Below are 24,983 nucleotides of genomic sequence, written 5' to 3'. Positions count from 1 at the left end.
CTCTGTTTCCCAGGCTGGATTGCAGTGGTGTGATCTTGGCTCACTGCAACCTCCGCCTCCTGGGTCAAGCGATTCTCGTTCCTCAGCCTCCCGAGTAGCTAGGATTACAAGTGCGAGCCACCAGGCCAGGCTAATTTTTGTATTTTTAGTACAGACGGTGTTTCATGTTGGCCAGGCTGGTCTTGAACTCCTGATCTCAAGTGACCCGCCCGCCTCGGCCTCCCAAAGTGCCGCGATTACAGGCTTGAGCCACCGTGCCCGGCCTATATACATCTTTTTAATCAACTAGTAGATGTCTTCGTTTGCTTTGTTCCGTAGTGAAAATGCTCAAAGTTTGTGACACAGATTATTATTATCATTGTTGTTTTACTAGAATACACTTGTTACGGTAAATGATTCCTGAAAGACTGGGCCACATTTAGACTTACTTTGACCTCAAGAGACCACCGTAGGCATCAGTCACTTGCTTTTTGTCATCGATCAGTTCCCTAGGAAACAGACACTGAGATGGAGATTTGTGTGCGGGAAGTTCATTGGGGACACTCTCAAAATCAGCACCTGTGAGAGGGTGAGGTGAGCAGGATTGAGAAAAGACAGAAGCTGAATTCAATACAGGTGCAACATACGTCCAGCCCATCTCACAGGTGTATATAAATCTGGAATGGTCCTTCACAAATGTCCTTAATTATAGTGGGGAGGCGGGAAGGGCAGACCTATATATTCCTCCATCAATAGTCATGGGATTTGAGCTGCTCCAGTGGTGGGGTGTGACTTGGAGCAAGTGACTTCTCTTCCATTGAAGGTGGGTCCCAGAGTCGGACCCAGACATGAGCCATCAGTAGTTAATATTCCTGTAGTTGAGGAATGAGTGCCACCACCTGGGCGTGGGGGGCCCGGGTGGGGAATCTACACTTGATCTTAGCCAAAAGGCCGAGAAGCGATAGGAGTGGGGGGATCTGATAGATGCACCACATATCCTCATAGTTCTTTTCCTACAGCAACCATGTGTCAGACATGTGCTAATCTTCCACCAATAATCCCTGCTTCTCCACACTAACAGAGAAGAGAACAGGTGTGGTTAAAACAAAATGATGGTTAATAAAGGGTCAATTCATTTTTCCTTTGAGGTTCAGCAAAAGTCCCTACCTGGCCACCAGAGCCTATAGTGAGTCTAAGGATATCCATGTTGGAACAACTTTTCTTTTCTTTTCTTTTCTTTTTTTTTTTTTTTTGAGACGGAGTCTCGCTCTTGTCGCCCAGCCTGGAGTGGGAGTGCAGTGCCATGATCTCGGCTCACTGCAACCTCCGCCTCCCGGGTTCAAGCGATTCTCCTGCCTCAGCCTCCTGAGTAGCTGGGATTACAGGCGCCCGCCACCACGCCGGCAAATTTTTGTACTTTTAGTAGAGACGGGGCTTCGCCATTTTGGCCAGTCTGTTCTGGAACTCCTGACCTCAGGTGATCCGCCCGCCTCAGCCTCCCAAAATGCTGGGATTACAGGTGTGAGCCACCGCGCCCGGCCGGGACAACTTTTGAAGGGGAAATAGTCATTTCAATCCAGCCCATGAATTAATCCTTTCAAAATAAAATTATTTGGTTTTCACTGAGACCTGAATGTCTATTTTTGTTTTGAAGTCATCTAACAAACTAGTTGCTGGGATTGTTGCAAATTATAGAAGTGTGAAATAGTTTTCAAGTAATATACAATTCTCATCTTGTTCGGCTGTGGCTCCGTGGCTTAGCTGGTTAAAGCGCCTGTCTAGTAAACAGGAGATCCTGGGTTCGAATCCCAGCGGGGCCTGGCTTTCTGTACCTCACTCGTTTTGTAATTTCACCGGGTGCAACCGAATTTACACCCAATAAATCCTGTAATACTCAGGCTTATAAAAGCCTTGCTAGAAAACAGGAGGTACATTAAGCGAGAAGCGGGAAATGCAAACAGTTTCATAGCAAGCATTCCTAATTCATGATGACTTTAAGACACAATATTTGTTGTATTGTAAGGCTAGGTAGCCTAGCATAGCTGAGGTTTGCTCCTTTGTCCCACCGTTTGAAAGGAAGTGATGCATATTCAACAGCTTTAGAAATAGGCCCTTTTGGCCGGGCGAGGTGGCTGTCGCCTGTAATCCCAGCACTTTGGGAGGCCGAGGCTTGCGGATCACCTGAGGTCAGGAGTTCCAGACCACCCTGGCCAATATGGCGAAATCCCGCCTCTACCAAAAATACAACAGTTAGCCGGGCTTCGTAGCAGGCCCCTATAATCCCAGCTACTCCTGAGATTGAGGCAGGAGAATCGCTTGAACCCGGGAGGCGAAGCTTGCAGTGTGAGGAGATGGTGCCACTGCACTCCAGCTTGGGCGACAGAGAGACCCCGTCTCAAAAAAACAAACAGACGAAAAAAACCCTGCACGCAATTGGAATAGAGATGGCACCCAAAAACTTTTTTACAATAGACCACTAATGGCTTTTCTCATTTTTTTTTGAGACGGAGTTTGGCTTTTGTTGCCCAGGCTGGAGTGCAAAGGCGCCATCTCGGCTCGCCGCAACCTCCGTCTCCTGGGTTCAAGCGATTCTCCTGCCTCAGCCTCCCGAGTAGCTGGGATTACAGGCATGCGCCACCACGCCTGGCTAATTTTGGGGTTTCTCCATGTTGATCAGGCTAGTCTCGAACTCCCGACCTCGGTTGATCTGCCCACCTCGGGCTTCCAAAGTGTTGGGATTACAGGCGTGAGCCACCGCGCCCGGCCTTAAACTTTAAATTGATTACTGTAATAGCTATTCTTCCTCTTTGAATGATTCTGGACTTAGGATATCACCACAGTTTCTGTAAAGAAGAGACTGTGATATCATCTTAAAGAATTATTCATGACAAAACTGATAAACTATTAACAATAGACTAAAGGCGAATGAAAAACGCATTTTAATATCTGAAGCCTTTTCTAGGCAGATTTTCACATAAAAGATCTCAGAAAAACACCAAACTGTAAAGATAAGGTGTTTCTGTCTTATCTGCTCTGTTTCTTTGGGTATTCTAAGACTTATCAACTATATGTCAATCTTTACTCACATATACAGGAACATGTTCTTTATTCAAAAAGACTTTCCTTCTTCAAGGGCAAAATGCCCTTTTTCTAGGATCCTCAAATGGACAGCTCTGTGTGTGTGTGTGTGTGCTCTTAATGTAAGCCTTGTGTTGGCTTAAGCTAACTACGTGATTCTTCTTCACGTCCAGGTGTTAAATCCTGACATTGAGCACTAAATAAACTTTACTTTATTTTATTTATTTATTTATTTGAGACGGAGTCTCACTCTGTAGTCCAGTCTGGAATGCAGTGGCGGTCTCGGCTCACTGCAAAATCCGCCTCCCCGGTTCAAGCGATTCTCCTGCCTCAGCCTCCCCAATAGCTGGGATTACAGGCGCCCATCACCACGCTCGGCTAATTTTTGTATTTTTAGTAGAGATGGGGTTTCACCATGTTGGCCAGGCAGGTCTCAAACTCCCGATCTCAGGTGATCCGCCCGTCTCGGCCTCCCAAAGTGCCGGGATTACAGGCGTGAGCCACTGTGCCCGGCGGGGTACTGAATAAACTTCAGTAAATTGATTTGAATATTCCTGAAAAGGTGAAAGGTATGGCATGGCGATGATGGAAAATGTTGGGAAGGAGAAATAGTCTCAGGAGGCATTTCCATCTGGTTTCCAACCAGAGAACTTTAAGCGTGTGAGGCGAACCTGTTAACAACTACACTACAGAAAATAACTTCCAAATATTGTTATCCGGCAGACTCAGCACAGATTTTTCTGGAGTCCACTGTTCTTACTGCCTTCTGTAGTACTTTCTTCTCTTTGTTAAGACTGTTTAATGCTAACGCTGTATCCACAATTCCACATAAGCAGCACACCAAACTTAGGAATGTCCAACACTCACAGATTGTTTTAAGTTCCCTGAAACTTGATTAAAATCTAAACCATGATCACACATGAAAAAATCTCAAGAATCTTGCCACTTTTCAGGACTGACATTTACATCTTGACTGGATTGTGGAGTCAATCATTTTAATTTAGTAGAGACAGGGTTTCACCATGCTGGCCAGGCTGATCTCCAACTCCTGACCTGAAGTGATCCGCCTGCCTCTGCCTCCCTAGGATTTTTTAAATCTTTGGTTTCAACCATTTTCATATAATTTGAATAGTTATAGTTTTCTTTATGTTTATCTTTGTTGGCATTTGTTGATGGAATTAAATTTGTGAGTTGATGTCATATGTGTTCATTGACTAGTACACCTTAATAAATTTTTTAGAAAACCAAGAAACCAAAACTCTTCACTGGACGACATCTACATGCCAAGAATTAAAGATTAATCCCCAATCTCTCCAATTTCTCTCATCACATTCAGATTAAAATATATCTTCCCCTCTTTTGGAGACACTTCGTCCCTTCTTCCCTGATCCAGCCCATATATTCCCATTTAGTCTAATTTCTTTCCAAGCCCTGCTTCAAATCCTTGGATTTGCTCCCTAAGAATATGACCACTCCATTCAGTTCCTAATGACAAAAAATCATTTTCTTCGTCTAAGAGCTCCAGAGGGAGCCAAAAAAAAAAGCTCCTTTCTAACCTATCTACAACCATCATTCTTCTTTTCATCGATGAAGTCTCAGATCTGGCGTCGTTTTCTCTAGGAGGTCTTCCTTGATGGGCACTGGGGCATTTTTTAGTTTTTTGTTTGTTTGCTTTTTTGAGACGGAGTTTGGTTCTTGTTGCCCGGGCTGGAATGCAATGGCGCGATGTAGGCTCACCGCAACCTCCGCCTCCCGGATTCAAGCGATTCTCCTGCCTCAGCCTACCGAGTAGCTGGGATTACAGGCATGCGCCACCACGCCTGGCTAATTTATTTATTTATTTATTTATTTTTTAATAGAGACGAGGTTTCTCCATGTTGCTCAGGCTGATCTCCAACTCCTGACCTCAGCTGATCCGCCCCTCCTTGGCTTCCCAAAGTGCCGGGATTGCGGGCGTGAGCCACAGCGCCCGGCCCCCAGTTTTTTGACTGTTGTCATCAGGCTGCTCTGAACACTCCGAACAATATAGTCGATATATTTGGCGAACGCATTTCTGCTCGTATCTGTCATCGGTATGTGATATTGGTGATTCCAATTAATGGGAAAAGTGAGGGTGAGAACAATACTACAATCGGAAAATTTTCTACAAGGAAAGAAGAAATCCAAAATTTCTAAACTTGGGGTATCAGGGAATATATACTTCCATGATTCGAAGTAAGGGTGTTTCCGTGGTGTAGTGGTTATCACGTTCGCCTAACACGCGAAAGGTCCCCGGTTCGAAACCGGGCGGAAACACGTAGGGTTATAACATTTTTCGTTGCTGCTTAGTTTCTATTCCTTCTTACGCACGAACCGGTTTGCGGTTCTGGACTTTAAAAATACGCAATTCTGAGCTCAATTTGTGGTCCAGAAGTCTAAGATGAAAGATTTCTGAAGCCACTGACACTGAAGTCCGTGTCGCCCCGCCTCCTCTCGCCCCTGTAAGTTTCCCGTCCCTTTTCCTCCTCTTCTGGGCTTCAGAACCCTAGGAGGTGTCAATCCCAGGAGACGCCCACGGCCCAGTACTCGGCCTACGCCGCTCAGGTGAGACTGGCTTCCTTGGAATTCCATCTTAGATTTCTGGACCACAAATTGAACTCAGAATTGTGTATTTTTAAAGTCCAGAACCGCAAACGGGTTTGTGCGTAGAGGGAATAGAAACCCAGCAGCAACGAAAAGTAATACAAGCCTTTCGCGTGTTAGACGAACGCGACAACCACTACACTACGGAAACCTCGTGTTATTGCGCTTTCACCTTACTAAGTCTGCGGGTTTCCCGCAATTCGAAATTCCGCCGCGGCAGCTACTGAGTGTCAGTTAACAGCAGACGTCTCGAGCAATTATTAGTAGTAGTACTATCGGTACTGTTAGTGCCACACAATATTTCTAAAACCCATCAAGCGTGGACGAGGAGGAAGAGCTGTGAGGAGAGAAGGGTAAAGGAATAAATAAGAAATTCCTGCTGTCAACGGCCTGGATAATCTGTATTGGACTAGGAGACTTGAATTTTCGTGACCGCCTTTCCCCTCCACGTTTCCACCACCCGAGAAGATCCTCTGGGACTTGATTCTCAGCGGGGCTTGATCTCAGACATTTCAATTCCAGTGCGTTCCTTCCAGTGGGAATTCGGGGCGCGACTTCCTGCGCACTGGGCGGACTCCCGGCCTCGCTCACTGCCAGGAGCCTTCTGTACAAACGCTACCTTCTCCCAGGACTCAGCAATGAGCGTTCAGCTCGGTTCGAAGTGAGCTCCCAGCAGGCGACCGTCCCGAGTGAAGGAAGGGAACCCGACCATTTCTGGAATCAGCGTAGTGTTCACGCCGTTTGCGAGATTTCTCGGAAATAAGAAAGAAAAAGAGGAAAGGGTTAAAAAGTTTAGCGACTTTGTGTGTTTCGTGGCCTATTTTGGTAAAAATCGCTAACTTTAGGACAGTTTTTCTTCTGGGATAGACATACACTCGGAGGGCGTTTCCACTTTCCTCACCTACATTCTGAGAGATTATTTCCTCATTTTGCACCCTGCCTGCAATAAGTGACTCCCCGCAAGTGGCGAAGACTGGGCTCTCCTGATGGTCGATCGCCAACCCCTACCCCCAGTGCACTAAGAGAACTCTCATGATCATGCTGATACATGAATTTTCAAACTTATTGAAAGAAATTTAATTGACTTCGTTAGAGGTTAACTCACACCAAATCTCAGATTCTGGTTGTTTTATTTTCTGAGTCGGAATTTCACTCTTGTTGCCCATGCTGGAGTGCAATGGCACCTTCTTGGCTCATTGCAACCTCCACCTTTCGGTCCGCCTCTCGGATTCAAGCGATTCTCCTGCCTTAGCCTCCCAAGTAGCTGGGATTACAGGAATGTACCACCACACCCGACTAATTTTTAGTAGAGACGGGGTTTCACCGTGTTAGGCTGGTCTCGAACTCCTGACCTCAGGTGATCCATCCGCCTCAGCCTCCGAAAGTGCTGGTATTACAGGCGCGAGCCACCGCGCCCAGCCCTCAGAACCTGGTTAATTTGACAAGGAAAGAGGAGGCAGAAACTAACATTTTAAGAATCTGGGCCGGGCGTGGTGGTTTAAGCCTGTAATCCTAGCACTTTGGGAGACCGAGGTGGGCAGATCACCTGAGGTCAGAAGTTCGAACATGGCGAAACGCTGTCTCTACTAAAAATACAAAAATTAGCCGGGCGCGGTTGCTCACGCCTGTAATCCCAGCACTTTTGGAGGCCGAGGCAGGCTGATCACCTGAGGTCAGGAGTTTGAGACCAGCCTGGCCAGCATGGCAAAACCCCACTCTACTAAAAATACAAACAATAGCTGGGCGTGGTGACACATACTTGCAATCCCAGCTACTTGGGAGGCTGAGGCAGGAGAATCGCTTGGACCCAGGAGGAGGAGTTTGCAGTGAGCCGAGATCACGCCATTGCACTCCAGCCTAGGCAACAAGAGCAAAACTCTGTCTCAAAAAAAAAAACAAAAAAAAACTCTGATATATATACTACACATTTTAGAGGTGTTATCTTCTATAACACTCCTTATATATAACTTCCTGAAATGCTGTGCGTGTCTAACTTTTAAAATGCTTCCTCATCTGCAAGTCATGGTTTGCTGTCTCCTGCACTCTATGCCTCATACTCCGTGAACTCCACGCAATCAGTGTCTCTCTCACGACTGGGCTTTTCACCTGAGGTTGCCTCTAGCTGAAAAGCTTTGCGCTTGGCTTTGCCTAGTTAGTTATCTTTACCTCGTGATTGGATCTCAGGGAAACTATTTTTTCTTTAGGAAAGACTTCCTTAAACTACATCAGTGAAAGTCCTATATTCCTCGTAGTACCATGAACTTTCTTCCCTTGCCAACTTTACATTTATGAGTATAATAACCAGATTGATGTCTGTCTCCCTAGAATATAAGTTGCATTTGGACAGGAACAGTCTCTGTTCTTGCTCATCGATGAATCCATACTGCCTTGCACTCAATGAATACCTTTGAATATAAGACTGAACCCTTACCATGATTCTCTGAGTAAACTATGATTTTCCTAATTTTAAGTTGAAGCACCGAGGCTTGCAGCGATCATCTGTCTTGCCTAAGTGTGGACCTGGTATGTGAGTTATGGCTCACACACGGATATTCCTGGCTTAACAGTCTTGCTCACTCCTTAATATACTATTGGATGTGGGTATATTTTTAACAAATCCCCAAAGTTCTGATCTTTGTAATTTCCTAGAAACTGATAATGAAAAAGAAATCACTAGAACAATAGTAATAGCTACAATTTATTACCAGCCATTAAATCAAATATTTAATGATTTTTCATATATAAACGAACAAAGCAAGCCTAAGGTGTAGGTGCAATTGTTACTTACAATCATTTGCCTGTCTTATAGATGCAGAAGTTCAGGAGTGGGGAGGTTAAATAATGTAAATAACTTCCTCAAGCTCACACAAGTTATAGAACTTGGAACCAGTATTTCTATCCATGTGTGTCTGAGGTCAAAGTATTCCCCACCGCCGGGCAAGGTGGCTCATACCTGTAATCCCAGCACTTTGGGAGGCCGAGGTGGGCGAATCACGAGGTCAGGAGTTCGAGACCAGCCAGGACAACATGATGAAACCCCATCTCTACTAAAAATACAAAAAATTAACTGGGCGTAGTGGCAGGCGCCTGTAATCCCAGCTACTCGGGAGGCTGAAGCAGGAGAATTGCTTGAACCCAGGAGGCGGAGGTTGCAGTGAGCTGAGATTGTGCCACTGCACTCCAGCTTGGACAACAGAGTGAGACTCTGTCTCAAAAAAAAAAAAAAAAAGTATTCCTCACTATTGCAGTTTTCTGGAAAAAGGAAGGGTCTATGAAAAGACACTGGTATTAAGAGGGTGAAACTGAGCATATAATATGAAAATGATTTTTACAGTATAGGGAGAGGCAGAAAAAGCTCAATATAGAGACACTCTGAGGACATGGAGAGTTGCCAGAGATAACTCGTACAAATATTATGCTTGTAATTGGTACTACTTCCTGGAGAAAATGGGAAGTGCATATTTCAGAGTAAAAGGAGGACGTTTTTCATTTAAGAGAATGGGTATGAACAATGGCTCAGTAAATATTCCCTAATGCAAATTAAATGTATTGCTACCCTTGGATGCGGGCATTAGAGAAATACTAGTCTGCCAGGCGCAGTGGCTCATGCCTGTAATCGCAGCACTTTGAGAGGCTGAGTTGGGCAGATCACCTGAGGTCAGGAGTTCGAGATCAGCCTGGCCAACATGGCAAAACCTGGTCTCTACTAAAAATACAAAAACAAATTAGCCAGGCTTGGTGGCGCTAATTCCAGCTACTCAGGAGGCTGAGGCAGGAGAATTGCTTGAACCCGAGAGGCAGATGTTGAAATGAATGGAGATCACACCACTGCACTCCAGCCTGGGCAACAGGACGAGACTCTGCCTCAAAAAAAAAAAAAAAAAGAAAAAAAAAGAAAAGAAAAGAAATTCTAGTCAGATACATGGTTCTTTTGGTGAAAGCTGTTTGTTTTGGTAGCAAGAACCATCCCACTTCCCTTAGAGTCCTTTCTCTTTCCACACTTCAGCTGAATTTGCCTCCTTGCCCTCCTCAACTACACTGTCTTCCTCTAAGTCTCCCTGGAAGACTAGAAAGATCTCTAGGCAGGAAATCTGAATATCTGACCTTCAGTCTTGGTGTTTATTATGTTGTGTCCTTGGGAAACTCAATGACCTCTCTGAATTTTATTTTCTAATCAGTGAAATGGGATAATGAAACCCGTATTCTAATGTATCTTCAACAAATATTTATTGAATGTCACCCATATCTCTTCTAGGTATGAGTAATCTGACAGTAAACAAATATCTTGCCCTCATGGAGTTTGCATTCTCATAGGGAAGACAGCCAATATACAAAATAAATAAGTTATATAGTGCGTTTTTAAAATGATCATAAGTGGGCCAGGCGTCGTGGCTCATGTCTGTAATCCCAGCACTTTGGGAGGCCGAGGCGGGTGGATCACCTGAGATCATGAGTTCAAGACGAGCCTGGCCAACATGGCAAAACCCCATCTCTACTAAAAATATAAAAATTAGCAGGGTGTGGTGGCACACGCCTGTAATCCCAGCTACTCGGGAGGCTGAGGCAGGATACTTGCTTGAGCCCAGGAGACGGAGGTTGCAGTGAGCAGAGATCATGCCACTGCATTGCAGCCTGGCAGACAGAGCAAGACTCTGTCTAAAAAAAGAAAAAAAAAAAAAAGACTCAGCCCTGAGATATCCTGGTACAAGGACGGAGGAGAGCAGGAGGAACCAGCGAAAGAGAAATTGAAGGAGAAAGACAATGAGTGGTGAAAAAATAGACAAATAGATCAATGACAAACAATAATGACAAATAGATCTAGAGAGACCAGAAATAGACCTGTACAAACATAGTAGTCAAGTAGTCAATCTTTGACAAAGAAGCAAAGGCAACACAATAGAGCAAAGATAGTCTTTTCAACAAATGGAAACAATTGAACAACTGAACTTCCACATGCAAAACAGTGAACCTAGACACAGATACACCCTTTACAAATATTAACTCAAAATGGATCATAGCCCTAAATGTAAAATGCAAAACTGTTAAACTAAAATATAACAGGAGAAAACCTAGATGACCATGGATATGGCAATGACATTTTATTTTATTACTCAATTAGAAAATTTTATTGAAACAATGTGAGTGAATAATTTTTTTGCTGCAAATTTACAACTATTAAGATATGATCATGAAAATGGGTTGATCACTAATGAATGGGTTTGTCATTAGAGACCAATCAATTTTTTAAACATAAAATGAAGGGTCAGGCCCAATATTCGCATAAACTACCTCAGTATCAATAAAAGATATTTTAAAAATCAGAAATAATTAAAGTGACACATACCTATTTTGTTTTTTTATTAACTACATGGGCACCCATGAGAGGATTCCAATGATTCTAATAATCTTAGGATTGTCAGAACTAACATATGGAGGAAGAAATAAGACAAAAGACCTACAAAAGGCCAGGCATGGTGGCTCACCCCTGTAATCTCAGCATTTTGGGAGGCCAAGGCGGGCAGATCACGAGTTCAGGAGATCGAGACCATCCTGGGTAACACAGTGAAACCCCGTCTCTACTAAAAACACAAAAAATTAGCTGGGCGAGGTGGCACATGCCTGTAGTGCCAGCTACTCGGGAGGCTGAGGCAGGAGAATTGCTTGAACCCAGGAGGTGGAGGTTGCAGTGAGCTGAGATCTCGCCACTGCACTCCAGCCTGGGCAACAGAGCGAGAGACTCCGTCTCAAAAAAAAAAAAACCTAAGACAGTTGCTCATAAAGAAAGCAAGAAAGCAACAAAGCTAAGACTCCGACTCAGAGAGTGGGCAGTACTTCCTCTCGCTGGGGGCAGGCCAAAAGGAGGACTCCCATGGAGCCTAGCTTGGATCCCAGTTGGCAGAAAAATATAAACAGATGTTCTGTTGGGTGACTCAGATAATTCTTATTTTTATATACAATCTTTCAGAAAAGAACTATAATAATTATGATGTGATACTATTCTAGAGAATAACTAATTGATATTTTTACTTTATTAACCTTTTTTCTTGTATGCATACAAACATGCACATATACACAGTTTTGGAGGAAAAGACAGTTATAGTTCATAGTTTACTATAAATGCATATCATCCAACTTGATAGAAATTTACTACAAATGCGTATCATACAATTCAATAGAAATCTATGTGCTCCAGAATGTACAGAAGGTACGCAATGTTCCAAAGAATGTCATTGTCACCTCTGGTCTTTTGTTTTGTTTAAAGACAAGGTTTCACTCTGTCATCCTAGTGCAGTGGTGTGATTATGGCTCACTGCAACCTCTGACTCCCAGGCTCAAGCAATCCTTCCACATCAGCCTCCCAAGTAGCTGGGGCTGCAGGCGTGTTCCATCACACATGACTAAGCAATCACATTTTAGATAAAACATCAAAGATATGTCCCATGAAAGAAGTAATAAACTTCATTAAAATTTAAAATTCTACTGTGCTAGAGATAATATCAAAAGAGTGAGAAGACACAGATTAAAGAAAATATTTGCAAAAAGCTTATGTAATGAACAACTTATTCAAAATATGCAAAGGACTCTTAAAACTAAATAGCAGGAACACAACCCAATAAAAAATAAGCTAAAGACCCTAACAGATATCTTGCTAAAGAAGATATACAGATGGCCAATGAGCATAAGAAAAGATGCTCCACATTATATGTAAACAGAGAAATGTATTATTGTTTTAATTGTATTATACCACTCACTACCCACCTATTAGAATGGCCAAAATCTGGAACACTGACCACACCTACACTGGTGAGGATATGGAGCAAGAGAAACTCTCATTCATTGCTGGTGGGGATGAAAAATGGTACAGCTACTTTGGGAGACACTTTAGTGGTTTCTTACAGCACTAGACATACTTTTATTATATGATCCAGCAATCACACCCCTTGGCAACTATCCAAAGGAGCTGAAAACATGTCTACACAAAAACCTGCACATAAATGTTTATAGAAGCTTTATTCATAATTGCCAAAAGTTGGAAGTAACCAATACGTCTTTCAGTAGGTAAATGAATAAATATACTACAGTACATCAGACAATGGAATATTATTCAGCCGTAAAAATAAATGAGTTATTAAAGCATGAAAAGACACGGAGGAACCTTAAATACTTATTACTAAGTGGAAGACAACCAGGAAAATTGTTACCCTAAAGTCAATTGAAGAAAGTGTTGTAAGAAGGAGAATGTATTGATAGCTGCAGCTATCCCAAGTAAGGTGAGGACTGGGAAATGATTTTAGCCATGTGCAGATAATCGGCGACCTTGTCAAGGCATTATAGGATCACTGACAGTCCTTCAGAGGCTGGTAGGTGGATGAATGTGGTGATAGATGTGCGTGGAAGGTCTCTTCTGATTGTGAAGTAGGAAGTCATCAATTGAACACAAGGATGGGAGAGGTGTTGGAGCATTGGGATGAGAGATATGAAATAGTGACTTAATTTTTTTTTTTTTTTGAGACGGAGTCTCACTGTCTGTCACCCAGGCTGGAGGGCAGTGGCGCCATCTCAGCTCACTGCAACCTCCGCCTCCCGGGTTCAAGTTATTCTCCTGCCTCAGCCTCCCCAGTAGCTGGGATTACAGGCGCGCGCCATCACATCTGGCTATTTTTTTTTTTTTCTTTTTGTATTTTTAGTAGAGATGGGGTTTCGCCATGTTGGCCAGGCTGGTCTCGAACTCCTAACCTCAGGTGATCCCCCCGCCTCGGCCTCCAAAGTGCTGGGATTACAGGCTTGGGCCACTGCATCCGGCTGAAACAGTGACTTAGAACAAGAGGACTGGGAGTGGACTAATCTAATCGCGTATGGTACAATTTCCCTGGTAGCCTTGAGCACCTACTTGAGATTCATTGTCACGAATTTAAAGTGAGATCTGTCAACTGATTGTATGTTTTTCTTCCGCCATGTTTAGCTGCCCTGGTTGTGGCTTTGCCAAAGGAGTACAAAGTGAGAGGGGCAGGGAAATTGAGAGTGCAGCAAGAGCGTGACTCTAATATGTGCTGGGTAAAGAGAAGAAAATTCATGAACCGGAGGGAGGAATAGGGAACAGACAATTGAGTCCCCGGGGATTTGTTCCAGCAACAAAAGCAGCCACTAAGCAACAAATAAGTTTCTGATGCATAGAGAGTCAGATAACAAGTAAAGATTAAGACACTATCATGTTTCCTAGGAACTTCTTGTTGAAAAACAGAGACAAATATATAAAAAGTGACAAACACAAACACGGAAGCATTAACCTGTCGTGGGAACATTAAAGAGTGAGAGAGTCAAAGAGCCTAACACGACTTCCTATGAGACAAAAAGTGACCCCGGGGCTGTGATGGCCGAGTGGTTAAGGCGTTGGACTCGAAATCCAATGGGGATTCCCCGCGCAGGTTCAAATCCTGCTCACAGCGTCGCCATTTTCTGGTTAGATTTCCAATTTGCTACTTTCTAATATTAGTTCACTAGGATGGAAAGTTGTGAGTGCTATCGCTGTGGCTTTTACAGCGCGCGCACACTTGTGGAAATGTACATCAAGAAATATGCACATTTGAAGGCCGGGCGCGGTGGCTCACTCCTGCAATCCCCGCACTTCGGGAGGCCGAAACGGGAGGATCATTTGAGGTCAGGAGTTGGAGACCAGCCTGACTAACACATTGAAACCCCGTCTCTACTAAAAATGCAGAAAAATTAGCTGGGCTTGCTGGCGCACGCCTGTAGTCCCAGCTACTTGGGAGCCTGAGGCAGGAGAATCGCTTGAACCTGGGAGGCGAAGGTTGCAGTGGCCGAGATCGCGCCACTGCACCCCAGCTTGGGAGACAGAGTGAGACTAGACTGTCTCAAAGAAAAAGAAAATATTGGTTGTCTTACATCTAATCATAATGGCAAATACAAGACAGGTGCAACGTTGAAAATATTAGGAATACAATTTCCCGTTTCGATTACTAGTATGACAGCTTTGTTAAAGCATTCTCAGGCAGCAATCTTTACTTTGTATTTGTCCTGATCTCACAGCTGGTGGGAGCCAAAAAATTTAGGATGATAACAATCCGTCATATGCATTAGTTGCTCTTCAAAGCGTTTTGTATAAACGAGGAAACAGAGGCACAAAGAGGATACATTTTGGCTTCTGACCACCTTCTTAAACCCATACGAAACTTCGTCTCCTTATAAGCACTTCTTCATTGTCCACTATTTTGCTTACTTTGAACAGCTATGCAAGTAAAGTTCCTTGTTTCTAAGTTTCTATGTCAAATGTGATTCTGAAAAATGTGTACTTTCTTCATCTGCTACTTTGAGTTGTAATACAATTTTACAATAAACTTCTCCCTAGTGAGTGGGTACTTGTTTTTTCCTTTTGGACGAGAAGAGGGAAAAACTATGATTAATGCTTCCAGAAATGTATTACAAAGCACTTTACTTTTTGCAATATCTAAATTTAAAATAATACAGATTTCTCATTACTGATCCACATACATCATTAGTGCCCAATGTAAGTATATTAAAAATGAAATTCAGGCCGGGCGCGGTGGCTCGCGCCTGTAATCCCAGCACTTCGGGAGGCCGAGGCGGGCGGGTCACCTAAGGTAGGAAGTTCGAGATCAGCCTGACCAACATGGAGAAACCCCGTCTCTACTAAAAATACAAAATTAGCCGGGCATGGAGGCACATGCCTGTAATCCCAGCTACTTGGGAGGCTGAGGCATGAGAGTCACTTGAACCCAGGAGGCGGTGGTTGCGGTGAGCCGAGATCGCGCCGCTGCACTCCAGCCTGGGCAACAAGAGCGAAACTCCGACTCAAAAAAAAAAAAAGGAAAAAAATCAAATTCAGGTAAAAGCAGCTGATTGGCCTGAAAAAAAAGTAACAAAAAGCTAAAAAGTAGGCACACACATGAAAGATAGAAACACCAATATTGCTTTGAAAGAAAGACATTCATCTTAGCACATATACAATGTTTCAAAGATGAAGATTGGTCATTATTTTCAATAAAGACACTTTATGTGAATGTCTATTATGCCAACAAACCACAAAAGAAAACATGCTTTCCTTGAATCAGTGCGGTTTGGGGTTTTAATCCCTACCTAAATAAAGAAACAATCATTTTTTTTTTCTGGCCCCAATAGTGTAATACAGTATAATTATGAAAAGAGTAACAGTTAAGCTAGCATTGCAGGCGCGGGCCAGTGGCGCAATGGATAACGCGTCTGACTACGGATCAGAAGATTCTAGGTTCGACTCCTGGCTGGCTCGCTTGTGCTCACCTTTTTTCCTTCTTCAAAGCCGTATTAACAATCCTGTGAATGTCCTTTTCCAGAGTGGTGTGCTGTTACTTGAATGTGAAAGAGACAAGCGTCGAAAGAGCCAACCTACAGGATTTTGTTTCTACCTTTCATCTCTTTCTCAACTGGAGAAAGGAGAAAAAGACCATTAGAAAGCTTAAAAATCAAAGAAGCTTAAAAAATTTTTTTTTTCACGTAGATCTTCTTCATCAGTATTCTTTTCCATTGGGAGAAGTCCACATTCCTGGCGTCTCTGAGGCACAGCTCTTTCCCTGGGCATGACTGTTGTCAAAAAGAAAGGGGACATCTGAAGAAACGTTGAATCATAAAGGTAGGGCTGTGGGGATGCGAGATGCAAGCTGCTCCTTGCGTCAGCTGGGCCTCCTACACAGAGCTCAACCCTGAAGTCGGTGGACACAACTCAGCCTCAACATCGCCCCCATCCACCAGTCTCGCCACGGACTTCTTCTCTGCCTACCAGGTTCCCACCACTTTTCCTCCGCCCTGAGATCCTCGAGAAATAGAAGACAGGAGAATCGGCAGGGACACAGATAGATAGATAGACAGATAGATGATAGATAGATAGATAGATAGATAGATAGATAGATAGATAGATAGATAGATAGATATCCCAGAAGAAGATGAGTGTGGAAGGTGGCAGCTTTGGGGCGGTGTCTGAACAGACGGACCTACTTTCTCAGCGACCAGGAAGATGGTGGAGGAGAGAGAGGCTGGGAAGCAACCACAGTCAAGCGGGGGAAAATTCCTCAAACTAAACCAAAAGAGCATCTTAATATGTGGCTCGGTTTCCGAACCTATAGCTTGGATCTTCGCTCTGCATCTCAGGTGAGTTTACTGAAGTTACTTACCAGTATGGGCTGTCAGGGGCACTGCGGGTAAACGAATGAAACCACAAACCTTGTAGTCCAAATGTGTTGGGCTGTGGACAGGTTGAACGGAGAACTGGCGATTCTTAAAACATCGCATTCACTTACACACCGTTTAAGCTAAAGGGGAGAAATTTTCCGTGAAAGCCAGTGGCAGCCTCACGTGGTGTGGGTATTTATTTGCCTTGGAAACTTCCTGGGATCAGAAAAAAAGAATGAAGCACAGCCGCTACGAGGAACAAAACCTCATATCTTGCTGCTATTAGTACCACACTCTCACCAAGCCACCGGCCACGCTGAGCCTGCTTTCCTTTCCCTATCGAAACTCGTTTAAAGAGTCAAAATAATATTGTCTTCCTTTCAATATTGAGAATAAAAAAAACATTGAAAAAAGTATATATTGCTTCCTAACTTTTCACTAAAAACTAAACAGGCAAATGTCATATCTCTTCTTAGTTCCCCGTTCCCTAAAACGCACCCACCTAGCTGCCGCACTACTCCAACCCAATTTTCTTCAATACATTCTTCCTAATGCTTACATCTTTTTTGTTGTTCTTTGTTTGTTTTGAGACGGAGTTTCGCTCTTGTTGCCCAGGCTGGAGTACTATGGCACGGTCTCAGCTCACCGCAAACTCCGCCTCCCGGGCTCAAGTGATTCTCCTGCCTCAGCCTCCCTAGTAGCTGGGATTATAGGCATGAGCCCAGCTTATTTTGTGTTTTTAGTTGAGACGAGGTTTCACCATATTGGTCAGGCTGGTCTCCAACTCCTGACCTCAAATGATCACACCGCCTCGGCCTCCCAAAGTGCTGAGATTACAAGTTCGAGCCACCGTGCCTGGCCTGTTCTTTTTATTTTTTAAAATATACGGAAACGAACGTAAATAGCCTTCTCGCTTGATGAATAACAGAGCGTTTTAATTTCGGATTTAGAGCAGCTGCGATTCGACAGGCTTGAATTAAAAGTCCGCCGTTCAGCTACCTGAACGGACCGTGACACGCAGTGGCCCGTACGGGGATCGAACCCGCGACCTTGGCGTTATTAGCACCACGCTCTAACCAACTGAGCTAACCGGCCACACGACTTTTCTAGCTTTTTAAAGGAAACCATATATAAATTCGTTGACATTTTTGTTTTTCTAAATAAAACAGAACTTTTTTCTTTCTTACTCCTTTCAAAAGAGACCTTTGAGACTATATTCACAGACTTTAGCAAGGAAGTCCAAATTATTTTAACTCTGAGCCAGACTAGAAAATTCACGGAGAAATTTTTGACAGAGGATGTGGAAAAAGCGCTGTAATAGGATTTTCAATGGGGAGTGAAGGGCACCTCCTCTTTTTATTTTATTTTTGTTGTTGTTAGACAACAAATTTATTTTTTTTTTTTTTGAACGGCACTGCTCCTTGCGGAGTATGGCTAATTCAAAGGCATTACGCCCAGAGTCGGCAGCCTTCTCTTTTTAGAGGCATGTCAGTGTACTGGATCGCAAGTTGCAAACTTCCCTTTAGTGACTTGTAACTTAAGGACTTATTATTTTCAAGTTGGTTCAAGACAACGCCGCCGAAAGGAAGGCGAACGGGGTTGAGGGAAGGAGCCGCGCCTTCTCAGTGTCTCTGAAGTCACAAACATAAGCATTGATGTAATCGGCGAAGATACCAGGGGTGGAAACTGAGGTAGCCCAGCAGTACCGGAATTACATAGTAAATCTGGTATGTTTTTTGAGAGTGGTAGAAAAGGGCTACAGAGGTTTGCAGAAGGGCAAGATTGTGGTGGCACCTCGCTAGGTATTAAGTCTCACTTAACAGCACTTGTTGTGTGTCACTCAAATTCCAACTTGGGAACCGAAGGATTTCAGCCCGAGTTGGAGAGGCCAGAATAAGTGAGATACGCTCTTTCATCCTTGGTCAGGCTACTGGTTTTATTACCTGGAGACAAGTTGAGAGAAACCTCCTGCAGCGTCAGGAACTATCTCTCTACATGTGCCTGGGGTTTCCTTCGTGTTTTTGGAACTTTCAAGATCACTGACGCCTAATAAACTTTTAACGAATATATTAGCAGTTAAATGAATCAGCAAGTAACGATTTTGTTGATTCTAAAACTGACGCTGGCGCGAGGAAGTGTTGGAATTCTAGTGTTACTCTTAATATATTCAACGGTTAAAGACCGAAGTACCACCAGGAGCTTCGATGTTTTTTATTCTTCTAGTCCTCAAGAGGTTTTATCCTAGGTGTCAAGAACTGAGGCTTCTACTTGCTCAAAAATCACCTGAAAGGAAACTCTCCGATACAGTTCCTGCAGTAACACATCCTCTTCACCCGTCGCAAAGAATTACATTCTGGCTTTTGAGGATCCCTCTTGCACATTCCGACTGGTGCTTATAGACCCCCGAAGTTCACATGTAAAGCCATAGCAAGGGAATGAACTTGTCATATATGACATCAACACCGGAAGGATTACCCTTTTTTCTTCTTCAGATAAATTGGAGCTAATCTTCTGACATTCCTGTACTCTGTCCTGAGGCTTGTTGACAGGCAGAGAGCTCTTCATGCTGTCCTCACTCTAACAGCACCAGCCTGGATATTTGCTCTTTCTTTTGTAACCAAAACCAAATACTATTGGAGAAATCTGCACCTGGGACTAGAGAAATCACATTTTTTGCTAGTAACACCTAAGATTTAAATCTGTTCTTCTCACCCCACTCCCACCTTCAATTGTGTTTCCTGGATCCAAAAACCATATTATTCTTTACTTTGCTTTAAATGAAATACTTTGTGTTAACGTTACCAGCAGTAATTCCAGACAAAAAGAAGGGTTCAATACAAGGTTTTCTGTCCTTCCTTAACCGTAAACATGGTATAAAATGATGATCAAATCTCCGTTGATCTTAGATCCTAACTATCCCCATATCCTCCTCAGAGACTATCGAATTTCTTACTTTCTTATCTTCCCTAAAATAATCTATGCATAATCAAGCATATCATTACTATCTTCACCTGCATTATTGGCAACACAGCGGAACATCTGTCACAAGTGTCTTGTAAGATATATACATATATCTTTTTCTTTTTCTCTTTTCTTTTTTTTTTTTGAGACGGAGTCTCTCTCTGTCGCCCAGGCTGGAGTGCAATGGCGCGATCTCGGCTCACTGCAGCCTCCGCCTCCTGGGCTCAAGCGATTTTCCTGCCTCAGCCTCCCCAAGTAGCGGGGATTACAGGCGCCCGCCACCACACCCGTCTATTTTTTGTATTTTTAGTAGAGACGGGGTTTCACCATGTTGTCCAGGCCGCTATCGACCTCCTGACCTCAGGTGATCCGGCCGCCTCAGCCTTCCAAAGTGTTGGGATTACCGGCATGAGCCACCGATCTTGGCCTTGTAAGATAATTTCAAAATATTTATGTTATATTCCAGATTAGGTTATTTTAATTATCTAAGACTGCCTCAGGAAAAATACTGAATCAATACTTTTTTTTTTTTTAATTTAAGACTGCCTCAGGAAAAATACTGAATCAATACTAACAATTTTTTTTTTTTTAAAGAAGTGTGGATGACCTCGCCATGTTGTCCAGGCTGGCCTTGAAGCCATAGACCCAAGTGATCCTCTCGCCTCAGCTTCCCAACTATCTGGGGCCACTGTGCTCCCGCACCTGCCACTGTGCCCAGCTCATTTATTTTACAATGTGAATATATATATGCGCATATATATGTGTGTGTGTGTGTGTGTAATCACATATAGCCTTAGTATTACTAAAATTCAGGTTATTTTTAATATGTCATCTCTTGCGTCTCTGCACAGTAAAAATGACTAGTCATGCACTGGGACTGTCCCTGCAACTGAAAACAACTAAAATGCTGTATAAAACAAGCAAAACTTCTAAAAAAATTCAAAGTGCTGATAATAATTTAAGGATTTAACAGACCAAATTCTGAGTGAAAGTAGAAACAGAGGGAGTTAAGCATAGAACCGAAAGTGCTTGGCCAGGCGCGGTGACTCACTCCTGTAATCCCAGCACTTTGGGAGGCCGAGGCGGGCAGATTACCTAAAGTCAGGAGTTTGAGACCAGCCTGGCCAACAAGGCGAAACCCCGTCTCTACTAAAAAAATACAAAAATTAGCCGGGTGTGGCGGAGGGCCCCTGTAATCCCAGTTACTCGGGAGGCTGAGGCAGGAGAATCGCTTGAATCCGGGAGGCGGAGTTTGCAGTGAGCCGAAATCAAGCCACTGCACTCCAGCCTGGACGACAGAGCGATACTCCGTCTTAAAAAAAAAAAAAAAAAAAAAAGTGCTTATGCCCTGATTCTTATGTGTTTCATAACATCGTAACATGTAAGTGCGGCCGAGCACGGTGGCTCACGCCTGTAATCCCAACACTTTGGGAGGCCGAGGTGAGGGGATCACGAGGTCAGGTGACCGAGACCATCCTAGCCAACATGGTGAAACCCCGTCTCTACTAAAAATACCAAAAAATCGCTTGAACCCAGCAGACGGAGGTTGCAGTGAGCCGAGATCGCGCCACTGCACTCCAACCTGGGCGACAGAGCGAGACTCCGTCTGGAAAACAAAAAAACATGTAAGTGCACACTGAATGAGGTACTGAATAAGATTGCTTTCTTCCCCTCAACGAATTACTAAAATCTGTGGAGGAGCTCATGTTTATGGGTGTGGAACTGCGTTTTGTGAAATGACTTACAAGAGCCCTTTTCATTATAAGGGCAAATGCATGTATTCCCTTTCCATATAAATTAAATGTCAATATGGACTTACATATTGGTAGATGGCTGACATTTGGTGGAGGGCCAGTATTACACAGTTAACGCGGTGAAACGTTAATTTAGCAGAGTCGACATGTACAAGAGAGCCCCTAAATGGCTGTCGAAACCCAGAATTTAACCAGAGACCTGCAGATCTTCAGTCTAACACTCTCCCAATTGAGCTATTTCGGCCATCTGTAAGGAATGAGTTGTTTTGTTTTGTTTTTGTTTTTGTTTTTCTGTTTTTTTTTTTTTTTTTTGTCGGTTGCTTTCAAATCGCCCTTCATGAACACCCTCCTAGTTTCCTTTCTGGGTGCTATATTTCAGAGAAAGTAAAACATATATGGTTCCTTAGGATATTAATTGGATGGGCATAGGGATTTGGTGATTCAAAACTTCCTGCTGAAATGGGATGCTTCCTAGAATTGAAGACACCACCAGACACCACCATCTGGGATAATTTCTTTTCTTTTCTTTTTTTTTTCTGAGACAGTTTTGCTCTTGTTGCCCAGGCTGGAGTGCAATGGCGCGATCTTGGCTCACTGCAACCTCTGCCTCCCGGGTTCAAGCGATTCTCCTGCCTCAGCCTCCCAAGTAGCTGAGATTACAGACATGCGGTACTACGCCAAGATTTTTTTTTTTTTTTGTATTTTTAGTACAGATGGGGTTTCTCCATATTGGTCAGGCTGGTCTTGAACTCCCGACCTCAAGTGATCCGCCCGCCTCTGTCTCCCAAAGTGCTGGGATTACAGGCGTGAGCCACCACGCCCAGCCGGAAGTATTGAGTTTTAGGAAAAATGAAGGATTAGGCACATATATTTACTTAAGAATATACATTTCTTTTTGGCAAATTCTACATAATATAAGGCTAAACACACTAATCTAGGAATAGTAATTATTTCTGAGAAAGGGAGTGGCATTGCAGGTGAGAGGAGATATTTTTGCTGTTTTTCCTGTATTGTGTAGAATATTTATATTCAGAAAATAGCCATTATTTGGATAATTAAAAGAATAATAATTTAGCATATACTATATTAAAATGCATGAGATAGTTGAAGTCGACAAACCTTACCTCCTATATAATGTGAAACTGTATACTATTTAGTTATTGACAAAGCCAAACACAACCTTCCTCTTTTTTTTGAGACGGAGTCTCACTCTCTCCCAGTCTCCCAGTCTGGAGTGCAGTGGCGCGATCTCGGCTCACTGCAAGCTCCGCCTCCAGGGTTCACGCCATTCTCCTGCCTCAGCCTCCCCAGTAGCTGAGACTATAGGCGCCCGCACTACGCCCGGCTAACTTTGTATTTTTAGCAGAGACGGGGGTTTCACCGTGTTAGCCAGGATGGTCTCGATCTCCCGACTTCATGATCCATCCGCGTCGGCCTCCCAAAGTGCTGGGATTACAGGCGTGAGCCACCACGCCCGGCCACAAACCTTCCCCTTTTGCCTGAATCTACTGATAGGCAGACCGTTCCCTTTTATCTCCTAGCCAATCCAATTCTCTGTTTCATGAGTGATTAGCTAAAATTAGAACTGTTTGTCTCTTGTGTTGCGGGTCTCCAAGACTCACTCCTAGGTTTAATGATTGGCCAGAAGGATTCATAGGACCCAGCATATAATCATCCTCACAAGTAATTCCAAATGTAAATAACGTCACCTATAACTTTTGAGGTTATATTTTTACCTCACCTTCCTCCACCTATTTGTACCACACCTTCCCCAACTCCCTGGCAACCACTGATCTTTTTTACTATCTACCTCTCTTTATAAAAGTCTAAGCAAAACCACCCTGCAGAGTACACTCTGATCTTCAGATCCAGAGTGCTCTCCCAGTTGTAATAACCAAAGACAGAAATCAACCTCCTCACTTACCGAGTTTGGTCTTTGTATTAGTGCTGTGAGTCACAAAGGAGTGAAAGCCTCCCTCAGACACCCATCTTCTTCACTCAGGCACTAAATCCTTCCTAGCTTGTTCTGGTCCTTCCCTGACTGGCAACTTGGGGATTTCACACTGAGGCCAGCTCCTGATCCCTGAGCTACAGGCATCTGTCTGTGGTAGCACAGTAAGGATTTGATTTTGATTCTTTGAGGGCTCCCTTGGTTTGGTTTTGTTGGTGGCTTTTGTTTAAGTTGGTATTATGGATAAATCTAAATCCACGCCTCAACCCCTTTCAAAAGCCCTCACACTTTGTCACTGTGATAACAATTCAGTTAATTACCTCTCATGCTTTGTCACTGTGATAACAATTCAGTTAATTACCTCTCATGCTTTGCCACTGTGATAACAATTCAGTTAATTACCTTTAAAAATGGCAGAATTTAACTATTAGGTGTAGCTCTTCTAATTCCTTGATAATTTAAGATAATTGAAGTCCATGTTTTAAACAGCTAAGGTCATTTACAATTATGTTATCCCCTATCCACCTATGTTTACCTTTTTTTTTCTTTCTTTCTTTCTTTGAGATGGAGTCTTGCTTTGTCCGCCAAGCTGGAGTGCAATGGTGCCATCTCAGCTCACTGCAGCCTACGCCTCCCGAGCTCAAGCAATTCTCCTGCCTCAGCCTCCCAGGTAGCTGGGATTACAGGCGCCTACAACCACACCTGGCTAATTTTTGTATTTTTGTAGAGACGGGGTTTCGCCATGTTGGCAAGGCTGGTCTCAAGCTCCTGACCTCAGGTGATCAGCCTGCCTTGGCCTCCCAAAGTGCTGAGACTACAGGCTTGAGCGACTGCACCCGGCCACCTTTTTTTTTTCTTTTTTCTTTTTTTTTACTACAGCTGCTAGCAGCTCTAAGAAATTGTGTTTACTTTTTTTTATTATTCTTATTCTTATTCTTCTTATTATTATTCTTTTCCTTTCTTGAGACAGGGTCTCTGTTGCCCAAGCTGAAGTGTAGCTCTCTGCAACCTTGAACTCTTGGGCTCAAGCAATCCTCCCACCTCAACCTCTTGAGTGGCTGGGACTACAGATGTGTAGTCCCACTATGTCTGGCTAATTTTTTAAATTTTTGTAGAGACAGGGTCTCACTACGTTGCCCAGGCTAGTCTGGAACTCCTGGCCTTAAGTGATCCTCCCACCTTGGCCTCCCAAAGTGCTGGCTTTTGAAATTACAGGCTTGAGCCACCATGCCAGGCCATGTTTACCTTTTTAAATAAACTTTATATTTTAGACCATTTTTAGATGTATATGAAAACTGTGCAGAAAATACAGAATTCCCATATAATCCCTTCCCTAACTTCATTTTGAGCTAGTATGCAAAGTGTTTTTAACATTAACATCTTGCATTAATGTGGTACATTGGTTGCAATGAATGAATCAATATTAATACAATATTGACCAGGCACAGTGGCTCATG

The 24,983-nt window shown here is 43.5% G+C and overlaps 2 long non-coding RNA genes and 5 other non-coding genes across 8 annotated transcripts; 5 read left to right on the top strand and 2 right to left on the bottom strand.

Moving 5' to 3' along the window:
- Positions 1-1,725: 1,725 nt before the first annotated feature.
- TRNAT-AGU (transfer RNA threonine (anticodon AGU)) lies at positions 1,726-1,799 on the top strand. The gene has a single exon. It is a non-coding gene; the product is annotated as a tRNA-Thr (tRNA).
- A 3,480-nt stretch (positions 1,800-5,279) lies between these two features.
- TRNAV-AAC (transfer RNA valine (anticodon AAC)) lies at positions 5,280-5,352 on the top strand. The gene has a single exon. It is a non-coding gene; the product is annotated as a tRNA-Val (tRNA).
- A 621-nt stretch (positions 5,353-5,973) lies between these two features.
- Positions 5,974-18,933, bottom strand: LOC129060174 (uncharacterized). Of its 2 annotated transcripts, none has more exons than XR_008526660.2 (4): positions 18,804-18,933; positions 15,976-16,118; positions 8,633-8,723; positions 5,974-6,431 (listed from the first exon to the last, which is right to left on the bottom strand). It is a non-coding gene; the product is annotated as an uncharacterized LOC129060174 (long non-coding RNA). The 2 variants fall into 2 exon arrangements; XR_008526659.2 differs by lacking the exon at positions 18,804-18,933 and adding an exon at positions 7,439-7,536 and having other exon boundaries at positions 15,976-16,820.
- Positions 14,045-14,126, top strand: TRNAS-CGA (transfer RNA serine (anticodon CGA)). Its single transcript has one exon. It is a non-coding gene; the product is annotated as a tRNA-Ser (tRNA).
- Positions 15,892-15,964, top strand: TRNAR-ACG (transfer RNA arginine (anticodon ACG)). Its single transcript has one exon. It is a non-coding gene; the product is annotated as a tRNA-Arg (tRNA).
- Positions 17,882-17,955, bottom strand: TRNAI-AAU (transfer RNA isoleucine (anticodon AAU)). The gene has a single exon. It is a non-coding gene; the product is annotated as a tRNA-Ile (tRNA).
- On the top strand, positions 18,369-20,763 carry LOC129060173 (uncharacterized). The gene is made up of 3 exons (XR_008526658.2): positions 18,369-19,915; positions 20,132-20,251; positions 20,416-20,763. It is a non-coding gene; the product is annotated as an uncharacterized LOC129060173 (long non-coding RNA).
- The last annotated feature ends 4,220 nt before the right edge of the window (positions 20,764-24,983 follow it).

This window comes from Pongo abelii, chromosome 5 (assembly GCF_028885655.2).
Source record: "Pongo abelii isolate AG06213 chromosome 5, NHGRI_mPonAbe1-v2.0_pri, whole genome shotgun sequence".
Classification (NCBI taxonomy): Eukaryota; Metazoa; Chordata; class Mammalia; order Primates; family Hominidae; genus Pongo; species Pongo abelii.
The sequence above is the reverse complement of the archived record's forward strand: the minus strand, read 5'-3'. Positions and strand labels throughout refer to the sequence as shown.